Below are 18,822 nucleotides of genomic sequence, written 5' to 3'. Positions count from 1 at the left end.
AATCCTGCTATCTGCGTTCTCAGCGTTGCTGGGTAACTAGTTATCCTTCCCGTGTTGACTTCCTGTTGATATCACCATAGCAGCCTGGTGGACATTTCTCACTCTCCCTAACAATTCCAAGCCCTCCCTGCTCCATTCACTCTCTGTTGCTAATACCTCCACGTATCACTTCCTCATCTTCTGGAGACAATCGGGGCCATCAAGTGTGAGCTTTCTCAGCTTTTCTCCTCTCCACTGTGATTCTCAACAGCTGCATAATTTCAATGAAGATTAAAATGTATGTGTGTTGGGGGAGGCAAGCAATAGCTTTGCAAAAACACCAGCAGTAATATTCGCTAGTAGGAAAATCTAGGGGATTGCTGTTTTTCTCTTAAAATTTCTATCCATTGTGAATTGTCAGGAAAGACTTTTTTGTTTCTTGAGATAAAGTCTCAGTCTGTTGCCCCAGGCTAGAGTGCTGTGGCCTCAAAGCTCACAGCAACCTCAAATTCTTGGAGTCAAGAGTTTCTGTTGCTTCAGCCTCCTGAGTAGCTGGGACTATAGGTGCCTAGCACAGTGTCTGGTTCTTTTTTGTTTGTGTGTGTGTGTGTTTTAGTAGAGTCTGGGTCTCTACTACAGGCTCGGGCTGGTCTTGAACTCCTACGAGCAAGCAACCCACCCAATGTGGCCTCCCAGAGTACTAGGATTACAGGCATAAACCACCATGCCCTTTCTAAATCTATGTTTTTGCATATGACCTTAAAAAGTATTTTTTCTGTTCCCTTCAGTATATCTTCTCTTTTAACTTCTCTGGTACCCCCTTCATTCCTTAAAAGACATCTAATATCAATTTCAGAGCAATAGGGATGGAAAAAAATAGATTTATTTTGTAAACCCCAAAAGAATAAGGCTTTCTCTCCTCAGCCCAGTTCCCAGGGGCCCAATTTCTGTCTGGAGTGGCAAGCCTATCTCTTCCGTCCGTTTCAATCCCTCCCTCCTGGGTTTGTGCCTGGTCCTTTTCAGACTTGTTCCCTCATACATTGCCTAATCTGACCTGATTCCTCACCCTTTTCTCCCTCTCTCAGCACTTCCTGTGTTTTATAGAATGCTTGATCCAACATCAGCAAGCTCAGATATTCCCGGAGGATACCTCGCCCTGGCAACTTTCACACTTCCCGTTAGGAAGCAATGTGTGGATACTCAGTGCCACACCCAAGCCATTTCCCTTCCTTCAAAGCCCCAGGGCCTCTGAGTCTCCAGCCACCTACTTTGCCACATTTTCTTCCCCTTTTCAGTGTCACCTAGTGACCCCTTCCTAACTCCTCTCCTATGGAGATGCTTTCCCACTGTCTTTCTCTCTATCTATACGGTTGTCACTACTCTCTGTGACTCCTCACATCACAGGAATGTCAAACATCCCAGTCTCTCTGGTCTGGGACTGCGGGACTCCAGTCAGCTTTTCTTCCATCGTGCCTCAGACTCCCACAACATGGTCACAGCCTAGTCCTTGTCATCAACAGTAATAGCACCCCCTGAAATCGCACTTTCAGTATGCTGCCTTTTAAATGCCGCCTCCTCTTTCCTGTTCACTCGTTTCTCTATACTCACTGCACTAATTCTTTGACCACCTCTTGTTATATTTAAGTGACCAGTTTCAGGCTGTGCCTGTGGCTCAAAGGAGTAGGACACCGGCCCCATATGCCAGAGGTGGTGGGTTCAAACCCAGCCCCGGCCAAAAAAAAAAAGTAAGTGACCAGTTTCTTTCTTGTAATTTATTTGTTGTTATTGACATATAATAGTTGTACACATTTGGGGTGGTACATTTTTGAACATGTGATATTCTGATACCTGCATACAATGTGCAATAATTAAATCAGGGTGATTGGGATAGCCATCACCTCAAATCTTTACCCTGTCTAGGGAACATTGCAAATCTTTTCTTCTAGCTATTTGGACATGTACAATAAATTAGTCTTATGTCCTCCAGTGACATATCATTCTACCCTCTACTTCCATGCAATGCCCTATCCTTAGCTCCCACCTATGAGTGAGAATATGCAATATTTGTCTTCCTGTGGTTGGCTTGTTTAAGTGACCACTTTCTACTATTCGTCATTCCTCGTCTGTTTTCACATCTCTGCTTCCCAGGTGAGATTGCACGGTCCAGCCCTCCTATGAAACCACCCTCAGCAAACTTTCCCCTTTATTCTTCTATCATAGTCACCTGTCAAAACCCCAACCTGCTTGAACACACATCTGCGCCAAAATTGCCAACCTGTGCTAGGAAATGACAGACTGGACCTATGTAGTGATTGGTTGATTCCAAAGTCATCATCACACTTCCCAAACGAGCCTCCAACAGTGCCCAGCAATCCTGACCCACTTGCTAGGGAGTTGGTTTGCCCATTGGCTGAGAACACTCTTCTGCACCTTCTCCCCTCCTCCCACACTTTCTCACTCCCTGGCTCTGGCTGATGACCTTTCCTCACTGTTCCTCAATAGAATAGAATGAGAAATTCTCTCATCTTCCTATTGCCAGATAGAAAAATCTACCTCCTTCTCAGGTTTCCTGCCCCTTTCTGTTGTCGGCTTCCTCCTCTGTGTCTTGGATGCCGTCTCCTCGCTCCTTCTCAAGGACTTCATTCCTTTGCTGGTTTCCTCTCTCTAGTATGAGCATCATCTGTCTCTCCTTTTCTAGGGGCTCATCTGATCAGCACAACAAATAGGCTCTGTTGGGTCCTATTTGGAACACCCACCACCTACTCCACACTTCCTTCCAGGGTTCCCCTTGTTTCTCTTCTGCTTTTCACTACATGAGACTCCCAAACTGGTTCTGTGCTTAACTATTTTCTCTTCTTCACTTCCATTCTCTCTTCGAATAACATTAGCCTGGCTTCTGCCCCTGCTATTTCCCTGAAATGCTCCTCCCAGGCCACCAAATAACATTGACACTTCTTGTTCTCATTCTGACCTTTCTGAAGTTTTTGATACAGTTAATACCTTCTTTTTTCTGGAAATACTTACACTCTCTGGGGTTTCCTTCTGCACTTCAGGACTTCCCTTTTTGTGGCTCCTCTTCTTCTTCCTCTCCATGCAAATATTAGGCTTCAGTGCTGCCTTCTTCACCCATTTTCTCTCGACATTTTCTTGCCCTCCACAGGTGCTGTCATCCACTCCAGGGCTTTCAGCACCACCCATATGCCCTTTACTCTCAAATGTAATCTTTATCCCTCACTGTCTCCTCTGAGCTTCAGACTCACATCTCTAACTACCTATCTATCTCCACGTCAATATCAAATCATTCCCCATCTCTCAAAATTATCTGTCTCCTAGCCCTCCATGATTCAGAACCAATGTTCACCCAGAGGCTCAAGTCAAAAATCTAATGGACATTTTGCTTCATTTTGTTTTCTCCTCCTTACTCTGATCCATTAGCTAACCCTGTCATTTTGTCCTCAAGATACATCTAGAATCCGCCCACTTCTCTTGCTATCTGCACTCACCACTCTTCCAGGGCAACTGTAATATTCTGTAAATAGCTTTAGCTTCTGTCCCTGTCCCCTCTTCAATCCATTTTGCACAAAGCAGCCAGGAAGAGTAGCCTGTTTAAATGCAAATTGGATCGCTTAGCACTTGCTTTAACGGCACCCCATTTTCCATACAAAACACTGCAAATCGTCCTTCCTCCTACTCTTCCCTCAGGGCCCAGCCCAGATGTCACTTTCTCCAAATGACCAATTCTCTCTCCCCACCCAAAGTCTGAATCTATTGCCCTTCCCAAAGCCACAGGGCAGTCTACTCTTCCTCCATCACGTTCCCTCTGCAATCCTATCCACCATGTTTCCTTGTCTGCCTCTCTTATTATGCTGCAAATTCTTTTAGAGCAGGGAATATGCCTATTGTATCATGATATATCCCAGGAACCTCGCAAAGTGAGTAGCAGAAAAATACTTGTAAATAGATGAATGACTTTCCCTGCTACCTGTGTCTCTCCCCTGCAGCCGCCATATGGTAGAACCTTCTCCCCACATGTAATTGATAAAGAATCTCATTACTGATTGAAGCTAACTTTTTTAGTCGGTACAGATTTATTGACCTGTATTTGATAACCACAAAACAAATAAAATAAGCAAGCAATTTGTGCAGTCTGTAAAGATTGAGAGACGTGAAAATGCTCTGTGAGTGTAATTTCTCCTATCATGCCAGCTGCTATAATTACTTGTGGAATGGTGACAGATATTCAGGACCTTCTATTGCTAATTATATAGGATCTATCCTAAGGGCCTAACTCCAGTGGGGGGCAGAGGGGGGATATGGCCCTAACTAGTAGTAGAAACTTTCAGCTTAGCAATTTTCTTTTAGGTATAGCCTACAATGAATCCAAAGCTAATTGTAAAGTGTATCTCATTTGAGTTCTCTTTATTTTTCTTTCAAAATACCTACAATAAATATTAGGAAGATAAAGTTGATTTTGTTTCTATTAATTCACTCATTAGTTTATCATTCAAAAAATATTTCTTGGATCTTCTAAATGTAAGGCCTTGTGCTAGATGCCAAAACTCTGGCAGAGAAAAAGACCCAAAGGGTGTCGCCTCTCAGGGAGCTTCCATGAGCTAAATGACTCGTTATACCATCCATTTTTTAGTTAAGATTGTGACCAGTGCTACAAATAACAAACTGAGAGGCGGTGGGATGGACACTTTCCATGGGTCCCTTGGTAGGGGATCTCTCCCTTCTCTGCTCTGGGAGGCTGGCCTCCTTAGGCCACATCAGTGAGTTCTCCTGCATGCTGAACTCCATGTGGGAAGCAAGGGAAATTACTGTTCTGTCTCCCTCCTGGCCTGACCCTGGTGTGACAGTAGTCACATGGAGGTCTTGGGAACCACTTCCTCCCTTTGCCTCTCAAACCTAAGGGTGGGTGATCACAGCTCCTACAGGCCAACTGACATTTCTCATATTCCAACCGGTTTCCGTTCACCCTGCACACACCTTTTTGAATCATCTCCTTGTTAAACCCATTAGCATTGCCCTTTTCCTGTTGGGTCCTGACTAACTCAGAGCAGATAATGTAATGGCCAGACCAGCGCCATTTTCTTGTCTGCTCTGTTAAACCGCAGGGCCACTCCCTGCTGCCTCCCCCACTCCTGGTTGCACAGCCATTAAGCCGTTGAATTGAGTCACCTAAGACAGACAGCTGCCATAATAGGCAATAAGTATCAGTTCCCTTGAACAACTCCCATAATAGGCAATAGGTATGTACTTCCTTGAAATTCAGGTATTCTCCTTCCTAATTAGGCTACACCACCTCTAGCCCCGGTTAAGAAATCCTCTACCCTTCACCTGTACCAATCCAAATCCTCCTTTACTAGTGAAATCATCAACCTCCAATCAGGAGTGTACCCGTACCCGGACCCTACCCTTTTTGCTTCCTGTACCCCATAAAAACTTCCTCCACCCCGAGTTCGGGGCTCGTCCTCGGCTTGCATGCCAGGAGAGTCCAGGCCTGGGCCCCCAGGGCTCCCCCAGGCCTCCCGGGTCTGTAATAAATCTCACCTTATGCCTCTTACATCGGAGTGTGTCTCGAGTTTGTCGATTGGGGCTACTTCGGGAGGCTTTTTCGGACCCAACAATAACTGGGAGGATTCAACTTAATTGAGACAAACAGTATAGAATCAAAGATCTCCTTGACAAAGTCCTATTTAAGCTAGATGCCAGAAGATATTTCTTCCTTGTTCAGCCTTCCTCACACCTCCTCTTTCCCTCTGCTTCAGCCTAGAAACATTTCCACTGTTAGGAGGAGAGTGACAGAGTTTACCCTCGTCCTTGTATTCTCTTACTTCCTCTGCCCTCCCTCTCTGCTATTCCCTTTCTGGTGTCATGGCCTCTCCTCAAGTTCTTTGCATCCTCTGAGACCTTTCCCTCTTCCTTACTCTTCCTTCCAGATCTCTCCGTATCTCTTCAATATGTGCAGTCTCTTCCCAGGGCGACCCACCCTGGGATCAGTGTTTGTCTCATCTCTCACTGCTCCTGGACACTCAGCCGCACTGGACCACTTGCCACCCTTTCCTGCCTTGGTTCACTGTTTTTTTTTTGTCTGTCCCTCCTGTTGAAATCCTCTCTCATTTAAATGCCAGCATTCTGCAAGGCCTTCCTCACGGTCTCAGCAAGAAGTCTTCACTTCCACTATTTGTTGTTCCCATAAATACTTTTTTTTTAACCTTTGTTGCACTTCCCACATGCTTTATAGTTTTGATATTTGTGAAAATGTCTGATTTCTCCCCCATGGTTATCAGCTCTGAGAAGGCAGGGACTAGTGTGTGTTTGGAACATCCACAGCACCGAACCCAACGCCTAGCGCGTAGTAGGCACACTATAGTTTTTACTATTGACTTCCACAGAGTTTATCCTCTATGTTGTAGAAAATCATTCTAAAGTTCCCTTATATAGCAAAATAAATGAACACATTAGCGTGTTCTCTCTGTAAGTGGTCCTTGGCATGGTTGCTTTCACAATGTGCTTTTTTTATTACGGTGTAATTAAATTGTACAGTTAAACCCAACATAACCAGGAGAAATAGAGCTAAGAATATTTCCTCCAGTTAAATCTTGGAAAGGCTGATTTTATTCCTCTATTTCTAGTCTTTTCACATTTGAGAATCAGTCATGCCAAAATATTTATCATCCCGGGAAAAATAAAATTGAAATCGTTTTAAGGCCTCCAGATACCATAGAGCTGATAGATCTGGAGAAGGAGGAATGAGACACAGACAGATTAATTGAGGGGAAAATAAAAATATGTTTCCCTTAGCTTCCTGCTCCACAAGTCAAATTGGGATGCCTAACAGTTGCCCTCCAGGAGGATTTTGGTATATCTAAAGTTCAGTTTGATAATGTTGGAAAATGATGAATTTGAGAATTTTAACTCCCCAAAGACCTTTCAATGCAATGTGTTCTGTAAAACTAAATTTCATTTTAAATGGTAGTTTCTTTGTTTTTAAGATACATTTGAAATAAGGTAATAGTAATAACTATCATTCATTAGTTACCCACTTGACTCTTTTAATCAGCAGATTATATTGTCCCCATTTCACAGATGAGGGAACAGAGACTCATGGTGTTGACTGCCCATGCTAGGGCACAATTTGCGTGTGACTGCGCTTCCTTGGCCCAGTGCTCACGTTCTTAGCTAATCAGCACGCCTCTCCCTGACAATATCACTGTAATGAGAGCATATTTGCTTGACCATTCTGTGTATGTGCTGCAGACATTCTACAAACCTCTGAGCCAGCGCTACCTCAGAAGGCCCCTTCCTTGGGGAAGAGACATGAACAAGAGCTAAAGAAAAGATGGCCTGGCCAGAAACATAGCTGGAAAATAAACAAGCTAGTCTGAATCTGGAATGGACCAGCCCTGCTCAATGTCCTGATAGGACTTTCTGTGCCTTCTAAACCCACAATGGCTGCAAAATAAGTCTGTTTCTGTACTTAGAAAGAGAATCTGTGCAATAAAAAAGAAAGACTTTCTGTTCTGCACACACAAGTGAGCGTACTCTGAGTGCATATAGCTATCATCTTCTATTTTAAAAATCACTCTGTAAACCTGGGTTTTAAGGTGATGGAGTGGTGGAGGTTTTACATGGCTTTCTATGCATATTTAAATTGATTTTTCTCAGTTGTTACAAAAGTTGTTTAAATATCAAAAGCCTCAAAGTCATAGAAATCTGAGAAAAACATTTTTAATTGAATGGAAGCTGTATTTTCTAATCGGGTAAGAAGTCATCTAAGTGATATTTCCTACTTTCTATCTCACATGTAACAGAACACCTCAATAGTATTCTGACATGAGAAACAGTATTCAGAAAGCAATTCCAAACACATTAAAAGAGCTGCTTTGGAAAAATGAGTCAAGTGAGTTGTTTTTCCTTCAAAGGCCATGAAAAAGAAACACACTTTCTACAGGGCAATAGGTTGAAAAGGGGATAAGAGGAGGAACACAATATCTCATCTAAAATCTTGCAGGCAAAAACGTTTATTACTGCAGGAAGCAGAAGGTGAGCCTAGCTTATAAATGAGATCCCGCAGACGAGGGAGATGTATCTTGCTGAAGTATTACTGTACAGAACGAACCTTTAAAGCTTAGACTCTGAAGGCATAAAGCATTGTCAAATAAATCTGCACTGATGTATTCATTTTTAATAAAAGAAAACTGAACATAGCATGGCCATGATAATACGTAATTTCATCCTTGCATTTCAATTCTCTATGGCTATTTAATTTTCCTTAAAACATTACAGAAACTTGCAAGGAATTAGATGAAAATAAATATTCTCACCTAGAATGATATTTATTTCATCAACATCTTCCCTGAAACAAAGCAGCAACAGTAGAATACTCAAATATAAAGGTCTACCTGTGGTTTATCTATTTAATAATTTTAAATACCCAGATGGACACATAAACAGAAGAGATAGTTTTTTTCTTCAAAATGAGTCTTTTATTTGGATATTTAAAGTTCCTACAAAGAAGGCAACTTTCACAGCAAAGACATATGTATTAATTGTGAAAAAAAAGAGAGACTTGAAAAACAAAGAAGTATAGGATTGAAAATGGTCCTGAATATGAATAATCAACAGGCTTAATTGTGGTTCTGAAACCAAATGACAATGGAAGCTCTTTTTAAAAAATGTTTTTCTTAATGTCACGTTAGGTTTTTTCCCTCTCCTTCCATTTCCCTTTTTTTTTTCCTACTTGCATTCTTTCCATGCTGCTTTCAAAGTTAGTTACATTAAAAATAAGTAAATAAGAAACTATGCGAAATAAAAATGAAAGTTACTTTAAACTAACAACTTCATTAGAGTCCTCTAAGGAGACTGTAGTATCACCCTATGTCCCAGACAGTGAGTTCTGGGATGATGCAGGGAGATGTGTTGCCTTCTCTCTCAATGACCACGGTCATCAGTTACTCCCTACTCCAACCCCTAATGTATCAGAGAAACTTCTAGTTTCTACTGTGTAACTGCATTCAATGACTTAAGGTAAAGATGCTTTTCTGAAAGTTCGCATTATTCAAAGTAACAGAGATACAGCTGAACACTGAGCAACCAGGTTAAAACCGCACAGGTCCACTTATGTGTGGATTGCCTTCTGCCCCTGCCACCTCGGAGACAGCAAGACCAACCTTCCTCTCCCTCCTCCTCCTCAGCCCCCTCAACATGAAGATGATGAGGATGAAAACCTTCCTGATGATCCACTTCCACTTACATGAATAGCAAATACACTTCTCTTATGATTTTCTTATAACATTTTCTTTCCTCTAGCTCACTTGATCATAAGAAGTAAGCATATAATCCATGTTAACATACAAATACGTGTTAATCGACAGTTATGTCATCAGTAAGGCTTTGAGTTCACAGTAGCATATTAGTAGTTAAGTTTCTGGCAATCAGATGTTATTTGAAGAATTTCTAGTGTATGTGGAGGGGTCGGCACCCTTAGGCCTCTGAGCTATTCAAGGGTCAACTGTAATTTATTAGGTAATTAATGATTTTGGTTAAAAAATCTGACTGATTTTCAAGAAATACTGTCTTTCAGGAATAGGTGACCTAGAACTTTAGTTTTTGTGTTTAACGGAATCTTAAAAATTGAGAAAAACAGCTTGGCAGTTCCTCAAAAAATTAAACATAAAATTACATGTCACTCAACAATTCCGCTCCTAGATGTATACTCCAAGATAATTAAAAATAGATAAACAAATACATGTACATGTGTCTTAACAGCAGCATTAGTCATAAGGGCCAAAAGGTGGACAGTGCAGATGTCCATTAATGGATGAAAAGACAAATTGTAGTATATAAATATAATCGAAAATGATTCAGCACCAAACAGAATGGAATACTGATACACATTACAATATGGATAATCCTCGAAAACATTATGCTAAGTGGAAAAAGTTAGACACAAAAGGTCACCTATTGATGTAAAATATAAAGACTAGGTAAACCTGTGACGACTGACACAGACCAGTGGTGGCCCAGGGCTGGTAATGGGAACTACTTAATGGGAACTACTTTTCATCACCCGTCCCCAACTACTTAATGGGGACGGGTGATGAAAAGGTTGTAGAACTAGAGGGAAGTGGTGGTTTCACAACATGGGGAAGGCATTAAATGTTAATGCTTGTTCATTTTAAAATGGTTAATGTCATGTTTTGTGAAGTTCACCTAAAGAGAAAAGATAACCCTCAAAAAAAAAAAAAAAGGAATGAAGACTCAAGGCCACTCTACGTTGTAATATGTTCCAGAAAAATATGTGCGGGAAGCATTGGACAGTCAGGACTTGGGATAAGATCAGAAAACAGGGAAGAAAGGTGAGCCCAAGAACAAGCAAAAGAATAACAGATTTCCACAGAAAGACCAAATCCAACAAAAGCAAACCCTCCCAAAGGCGAACTTAGGAGCTCTTTTTAAATGAATGAAATAGAAATAGTAGAAATGTTTTTCAAATTTGTGTTATTGACCCAATTACCTAGTAAAGTTCCTAATACATTTTTGGTTTTTTGAGGCAGAGTCTCACTCTATTGCTCAAGCTAAAATCCCACGGTGCCATCTTGGCTCACAGCAACCTCAGACTCCTGGGTTTAAGGGATCCCCCTGCCTCAGCCTCCCAAGTAGATGAACTACAGGCACCTGCCACAAGCTAAGCCTGGCTAGTTTTTTCTATTTTTAGTAGAGACAGGGTCTCACTCTTGTTCAGTCTGGCCTCCAATTCCTGAGCTCAAGGAATCCAACTGCCTTGGCCTCCCAGAATGCTAGGATTACAGGTGTGAGCCACTGCACCCAGCCTATTTTTTGGTTGATAATAGATGATTCGTTTATGAAATCCCATAATTATTATCAAATGTATGGTGCAATTCAAAAAGTTTAAATACATTTCTCAATTTTGTTTCTAGTTTTGCTTCATATACCCCCATGTTCAGAAAGTAATACAAAAGAAACTTGCAGTCTATCCATGACCTATTGTCAAAAAAATTCTATGTAAGGTTTAAATATTCCTAGCATACAAAACAAAGAACTATTATCAGAAGAAGGGATGTGGAACAACTGCTAAATATTAAAAGAGGACTATAAAAGTCCACGTGTTGGGTCCAAGTTACAGAGATGGTACGATCTAGTTATTTAAAATAATTTTAATGATTAGGGTAAGTTAATCTGAAAAAAGGCAAAAAGCAATTTGAAAAAATGGAAACTATGTTGAGTACAATACAGAGGGATAAGAGAGCAAATAGAAAAAGAAATAGAAAGTGTTCAGGAAGCAATTACTCGCCTTCCCAGGGTTCTGTGAATGATCTAACAGTAGGTGCCCCTGGAGTGGAAAGGGGTGACTGCGAAGAATAGGACCTCGGGGAAGTAATCAGAGATAAGAATAACGAGTATCAGAGGCCCGAGATACAGAATAGAGAGAGAGGATGACAAAGTTTACAGCCTGAACTTCAAAGACATTACACAACGAGAAAGCATGCTGAAGCTGAGAATTAAATGAAGGGTCTGCTCGCAAATATTATGAAAATGTAAGATGATGGAATACCAGCTCACCGAAGGAGGCAGCAAGGGCGGGTTACAGAAAACCTAGGAATGATTTGCAGAACGCAATGGCATTATCAAAAGCATAAATGAATTTTTACCCTTCACGTTCAAATGTATAGAGATGAAACTGCTGCAGTTAGGAATATAATTCTCAGAAGAAACAATTTTGGAAAACCACAGTCTCATCTAAACTGTAAAATAGAAAATTAGTCCCTAGCCACCAGGGATACACTGGGGCTACTTTCCTTTCTAGAAGTTTCAAGGAGATATAGTTAACAGAAGTGAAAACAGGTAACCTTTTGCTGTTGGGGGGAAAAAAAAAACCAGACCCTAACGCAGATAAACTTGGAGCTTTCTCAATGCTCTGTATTTGGGGAAATACTAAATCAATAGCACAAAGTAAAACATTGGAAAGAAAATAGCTAATGAAAATGATACAAGAAAATATTTTTTATCCTATACCTGCATTTATATACAAATGTGAAAATTGAGTATATTTAATCATGTTAGTTATACCAGAAACAGTTCTATCCCTCACATCTCCCTCAAAATATTTGTTTATACTTACCTATAAATACATAAGTGTCAAGTTAAGTGTTTTGTCTTTAATTACTGTTTCAAATGTCAGGTGTTACAGTTTTATATATAACTTTGTCTCTTCCTAGCTGTGTCATTTAATATTCTTATATCTCAATTTTCTTATCTGTGGAAAACAGCTAATGACACAAGCACTATATACCAGGCTAAAGGACAATAGGAGATAATGTTGAGATGCACTCTGCAATTTGGGACATGCTATATTAGTTTTAATTTTGTTGTCACGGTTATTATCATTTGTCATTAATGATCATGTTGTCCATAAGCTTCAATCAAATAAACAGGGAAAATTGGGGGAAAAGGGTTCTGGTCAAAAACAATATAAAGCTTATTTGGTATAAATTGAACATACAAGAAAATGACAAGCTCACTTTCTTCTCGCAGGTTTTCTAAAATTAAATGTTCTATTTCATTAATAACCATATTTTGTCAGAAAAGAGGACATGTGCACATTTTAAAATACTTCAAACACAAATTAGTTCATCGTAATTAGTGTGAATTATCAAAATACCAGCATATAAGAATATATGTGTCCTTATTATAAGAACCAGGTGTTTAAATAAGATAAAACTACCTCCGGAATTAAAAGGGGATGTGAGTTATGCTTTTAAAATGTAGACAAGATTGTTTCTAATTGTTTTTCCATAGGTACTAAGTTTTTGCATTTTATAAAAATGTTTCATAAGGAAGTTATCAAAGTAATGTGGATATTTGCATGCATGTTATCCCTTTCCAATGTACCTTTGGCCCTAAGACAGGAAATTTAAATATCAATCTAGTGTAGAACATTATCTTGGAAAACACTACCCAAAAGGGAAGGAAAAAATGTCTCTCAGAGTGTAGCATAGACATTCCTGCATAGATTCTGAAGCCCAGGAAAGGGGTGGGAAGATGGAACAAGGTCCTGAAAGAGGCAGAAAGTAACTGGCTCAAGGGACAGGTAGAGGATTTGGCCTTAAACAGGTGAAGGGCACACAGTCTCTGAGACAGGGTGAGGAGAGAGAGCTGAACACAGGCATGAATGCAAATGGTTTCTAGGTAGACAGAATTTAAGAAAGGTCATGTTCAACAGCCTCAGTTTTCTTAATTAGTTGGAAGGCCACATTGCTGAGAGCAGGAGAGGTAGGGGCATGTAGGGGGGAGCAAAAATTAAAAGCAAAACTAAATGAAACATTCATTATTGTCACGGATTCTGGACTTGGGATTAATGCTAAGAAATGTTAAACTTCTTTTTAATAACTTTTCTGAATGTAAAAGATTGTAATCGACAATCCTAATTTTTGTACGTGACCATCAGACTATCCTTTAATCTTCCATGTAGCTTTGACACTTTCCCTTAGAAATATTCTCCCCTAAACTGCCAGAGATACACAATAGCTCTGCTCTGGCTGGAAAACCAATGCATCAGTTTCCAATTCTCCCTGCTTTCCCATGCTTGCAAAAATTGGCTCTCCTCAGATTGATAAGAAAAGTCGTTTTCAGAGCTCCGTATTTGTACAAAGCTGTCTCTTAGCAATCACATCATTATGAAACCTTGGTTCCCACTGAATATCTTAGTCTCTGAAGATAACATCCCGAGGAAAACGCCTGTAATTTCTAATTACTACAGAGTTCCAAAGGAAGCTCTGTTTGAGCATGAAGTCAATTTGCACTGCTCCTTCAGCTTGTCAGGAAACAACTTTGTCAGATTAAAAAAAAAAATCTGTCAGATAAAAAAAGTTCTGAGCGTCGTGCCGACAAAACTTACCTGTCTAATTAACAATAATAAGCTGCTTTTCACTCCTCAAACATCAGTGATTAAATGTGGACATGGAAAGCTGGCCCAAGGCTTGGTCCAAATAACACAAAGGTGTCAAACCACAGTGAAATGGGAGCCAGAATACCGCAGCCCTAGTGATAACTTTTGGCTAAGCTCTTTAGGTGGAGCCAAGATGATCGTGTCAGTTTATGTTTAAGCTCTAGGCAAACAAGATGTTACAACCACAAAAGAAGTTTGCCGCCACCTCTACTGGGGAGCTCCTTTGTGTCTTTGATCAATCTTCACAATATCCTGGAAGAGTTATTTAAAACAGTCTGTGCAGGAAGGATTTTGGAATATCCAAAGGCTGGAAACTACCAAACTTAAATACTATACACAGGTGAAGAAAGTACCAGAATATATGTCACTGGAACTTGACCCATCCTGAAAGCATAATTTCATCACTCACCTCCATTTATAACCAATCCACATGGAAAATCACATTTCTGGGCCGTGTGGAGGGCAATAATCAAAGCCAGGATGGATGGTAAGAGAAAGGAAATGACAAACCTGCATGATACGCTAAAAGTAGCTGGGACTGATGCCAAGAGATGGAAGTGTAATGAGCTAGAGCACAGCCTGTCTTCTTACCAACAGTTGGCTGTGCTGTGACTGGTCCTCCCTGTGTCTGAGCCCTGGGAATCTAAAGTCTTGGTAGCGTGTGTTGACTCAGGACCCAACCAAATGTTAGCATCCAAGGAAAGGCAAAACTGGATGCTACGATCCGATTTAAACATACTTGTTAACTGACTATCCAACCATCCAATTACTTTTATTTTTATTCCATGTTAATACCAGGGTACAAACAATTAGGTTACCTTGTTTATGTCTGTCAGGCAAAGTCCAAATTGTAGTTGAGTCCATCACCCGGGGGTGTTCTGTATACCCTTGACATTGTGCCCATTAGGTGAGAGCTTACCAATCTTCCTCCCTCGTCCCTTCTCCCCTCTTCCTTCCTTCCCCCACTTGAATTTAATTGTGTTTCTCTTTCATGTGGGTGCGTAGTTGTTTTTCTATTGGTTTCATATTAGTATTGACTACATTAGATACTTGCTTTTCCATTCTTGTGATACTTTTTTAAGTAGAATGTTCTTCAACTCCATCCAGGTTAATATAAAAGATAAAGCCATCATCTTTCTACAGCTGAATAGTATTTCATGGTATACGTATAGCACAGTTTATTCATCCATTCATGTGTTGATAGGCACCTGGGTTGACTCCACCATTTTGGTGGTTGTGAACTGAGCTGTGATAAACATTCTAGAGGAAATATCTTTCTGGTAAAATGACTTTTTTCCTTCTGGGTAGAACCCTTCCATTTGATCCAACCATCCAGTTCTTAATCATCACAGTTCGTCAGTCAGAGAGAAGGGGAAATACAGAAAAGAGTCTGCTGCTCTGAGTTACCTTGGCAAAAACCACTGCACTCAAAGATGGGAGTTATGCCTTTGACATTATAAAATAAGAACTGTTAGTTAACAGTAGGATATCAGTGCCAGTTTCCTGATCTTCATCATGTATTGTGGTTACACAAAATGCTCTCACTTGGAGAAAGCTGGGTGGAGGATACATAGGAACTCTTTGGCAATTTATGGGTTTTATATAAGAAGTTTTTAAAAATCAACCAAAATAAAATATAAAGATCTTCTTGCATATAAAATATCCCAATTTATCTCCAGTGACCAATTAGTCAGAAAAAGATCAACTGCATTGTCAGCAGAGGACAAATTCCCTTTCTGTCCTTGTTCCGGGAGATGTTCACCTTACTCATTGCTTTGAGGTGGCAGTAACCGAGTTGTGGGTGTGGGCCCAGGCTGTGCAGGTGCGGTATTACACAGGCATGATGTATTAATATTAAAGCTTTTGAGTATCTGCCCTCTGTAGGGAACAAAGTTCTGAAAGTCCTTGGTTTATGAGGGGGGTGGGCCCAGTCTGAGAAGGCCTGACCACACAGTTTATGTCCCATACCTGCAGCAGGCTCCTAGGGACCAGCATCATCTTCAGGGTCAGGAGAGACCAATTTGGCAGCCCTTCTCTCTTCTCCATTTGGGTCCCTGCACCCCATCTCCACTCCTGCCAGCCAGATAAAAATGAGCCCTGGCCCCATTGGAGACTGACCAAAGCACGTTTTCCTCTGAACAGGGTAATGCAGACTGATTATGCTCCCAGATAATCCCCATTGCCCAGTTCTCTGGCCCCACCCCGACCCACGGCCCACGACCCCCGACCCACGGCCAAGTCCTTCTCCAAGGCTCATTCTTTAATTTCCCACCAGACTAAAACAAAACCCTCTTGTTAGACATTGTCTAACTCCATCTTTAATTTTTTATTTGGCTAATCACCTGTTTGTGATTATTCCATTTTAAGTTACTGTACTTCAGCTACTTGGGTCACCTGTTGTACACAACCAATTCATCAAAGGTATATAGTGGGAAACATCAGCACCATGCTAGTTAGCTGGCTACACACTTTGGCCAGTTCAGTCCTGAGCCTCCAGAAATACCCAAGGAAGAATAATAGGAGAGGCAAGTGTCCTAGTCTCAATATGTATCTGACACCCACAGTGTTTCTATTGCTTAGTTACCAAGCATGGCTGATGTAGGAGTGAGCTCAGATGGGCTATGAGTAAGGCACTGGAAGAGAGGGCCATGAAACACACTGGCAGCATCAGTCCTTACCTTGACAGTAGTACTGAGAAGTGTTGGTTGAGCATGTGGAATACAAACCAGAGGTAAACGGATATGGGAGCAGACAGAAGAAGCAAAAGGTAAGAAACAGAAAGGGAAATGCAAACGTAATAAAGTTGAACTGGATGACATGGCCATTTGCATAGATCAAAATGGAATGTTAGCAATTTCATAATGTAGAGACTTGGTATGGTCTCATTTAAGATGTACTGCAAGAAATAAACGAGCTGCTTTCCAACTTGGGCCCTGCAGAATGGCCTCCGCAAAGAAGGGTGGCGAGAAGAAGAAGGGCCGGTCTGCCATCAACAAGGTGGTGACTCAAGAATACACTATCAATATTCGCAAGCACATCCATGGAGTGGGCTTCAAGAAGTGTGCCCCTCGAGCACTCAAAGAGATCCAGAAATTTGCCATGAAAGAGATGGGAACTCCAGATGTGCACATGGATACCAGGCTTAACAAAGCTCTGTGGCCAAAGGCATAAGGAATGTCCCATACCATGTCAGTGTGCGGGTATCTAGAAAACGCAATGAAGATGAAGATTCACCAAACAAGCTCGATACTTTGGTTACCTATGTACCTGTTACCACTTTCAAAAATCTACAGACAGTCAACGTGGATGAGAACTAACTGGTGATTGTCAGATACATCAAATAAAATTATAAACTCAAAAAGAAAAAAAAAAAGAAAGAAATGAGCTAAGCTATGTCACTGATTAATTTATTCATTCAGTCAGTCATTCATTTAACAATGATTTACTGACCTTCTACTCTGTGTCAGGTATTGTTCCAGGTGCCAGTATTCAATAGTAAACAGGATATCCAAAAACATCTGCCTTCACACAATTGGCATTCTGGTGGAGAAAGACAATAAGCACACACACACGTATATACATATATATGTATACGTGTGTATATGCATGTATGTGTGTACACATATGTATGTGTATATATGTTATGTGCATGTATGTGCATGCATACACATGAAAGCATTGATTTTATATAGTAATACAGGCATACATATAGTATGACTATCTATCACAGCATTACTATCTACTAACAGTCTGTCTATATGTATGTATGTGTGTGCATATATGTATACACATAGATAGTAATATCTACTACAAAGAAAAACGAGCAGCAAAGGAAGATAGAGAATGCAAGGGGTATAGTGTACAGTTGTAAATAGGGTGACAAAGAAAGCTTTTATTGCTAAGTTGACTTTTGAGCAAAGACCTAAAGGAGATAATGGAATAAACCATGAGGATATCTGGAATAAAAATGCTCCAGGAGGGGGAACAGCAGAAACATCAAAGTCACAGAAATGGAATGAGCAAAAGGGAGAGCAGGTGAAGTCAAAGAAGAAATGGGAGCCATGTCACACAGGGCACGGTCAAGGTTTTGGCTTTTATTCTTTTGTTCTCAACTGAAGGGGCTGAGCAGATGAGAACTCTGCTCTGACATGCATATTTTAAAAGAGTCACTCTGGCTGTTCCACTGAGAATAGGAGCAATGTGGAAGCAGGGAGACAAATTAGACAACCGTGATGGAAATTCATAGGAGAGAAAGTGGTAGTGATAGAGATGGTGAATGTGGTCAGATTCAAGGCATATTTTAGGGATAGAATAAACAGGGCTTGCTTAAAGATTGGACATGCATGGGCGAGAGAAAGACAGAGGTCAAGGAAAACTGTGAGGCTTTGGGCTGAACAACTGGAAGAACAAAGCACTGAAAGAATATGGCAGGACACAGTAGCACCTGCTCGTAGTCCCAGTTACTCGGGAGGTTTAAGTAGGAGGATCACTTGAGCCCAGGAAGTTGAGGCCAGCCTGGGCAATATAGTGAGACCACTGTCTCTAAAAAACAAACCAGCAAACCCCTGAAAGAATAAAATAGGGAAACCTGTGGTAGAAGCAATTAGGGGCAAGGTGTGGGAAAATGAAATATGAAGAATTCTGTTTAGGTTGTGTTAAGTTTGAGGCATCTATTAGACAGCTAAGGGTTGAAATGTAATATTCATTCCACAGCCAAGGGTATAAACATCTTCATATTTTTATAATTTTAAACATCCTCAAATGATTGCCTGGGTGGTTTTATATAGACCTAGTTGTTTAAAGTTACTTTTATTTTTATGTTAACCCAAATGTTAACATAGTCTTTTTCTTTTTTTTTCCTTTTTTTT

At 40.7% G+C, this 18,822-nt stretch overlaps 1 pseudogene; it reads left to right on the top strand.

The window, feature by feature from the left end:
- The first annotated feature begins 16,885 nt into the window (after positions 1–16,885).
- Positions 16,886–17,271, top strand: LOC100960059 (annotated as a pseudogene).
- The last annotated feature ends 1,551 nt before the right edge of the window (positions 17,272–18,822 follow it).

Source organism: Otolemur garnettii, unplaced genomic scaffold (genome assembly GCF_000181295.1).
Source record: "Otolemur garnettii isolate 467f Iridium unplaced genomic scaffold, OtoGar3 scaffold00040, whole genome shotgun sequence".
Classification (NCBI taxonomy): Eukaryota; Metazoa; Chordata; class Mammalia; order Primates; family Galagidae; genus Otolemur; species Otolemur garnettii.
The sequence above is the reverse complement of the archived record's forward strand: the minus strand, read 5'-3'. Positions and strand labels throughout refer to the sequence as shown.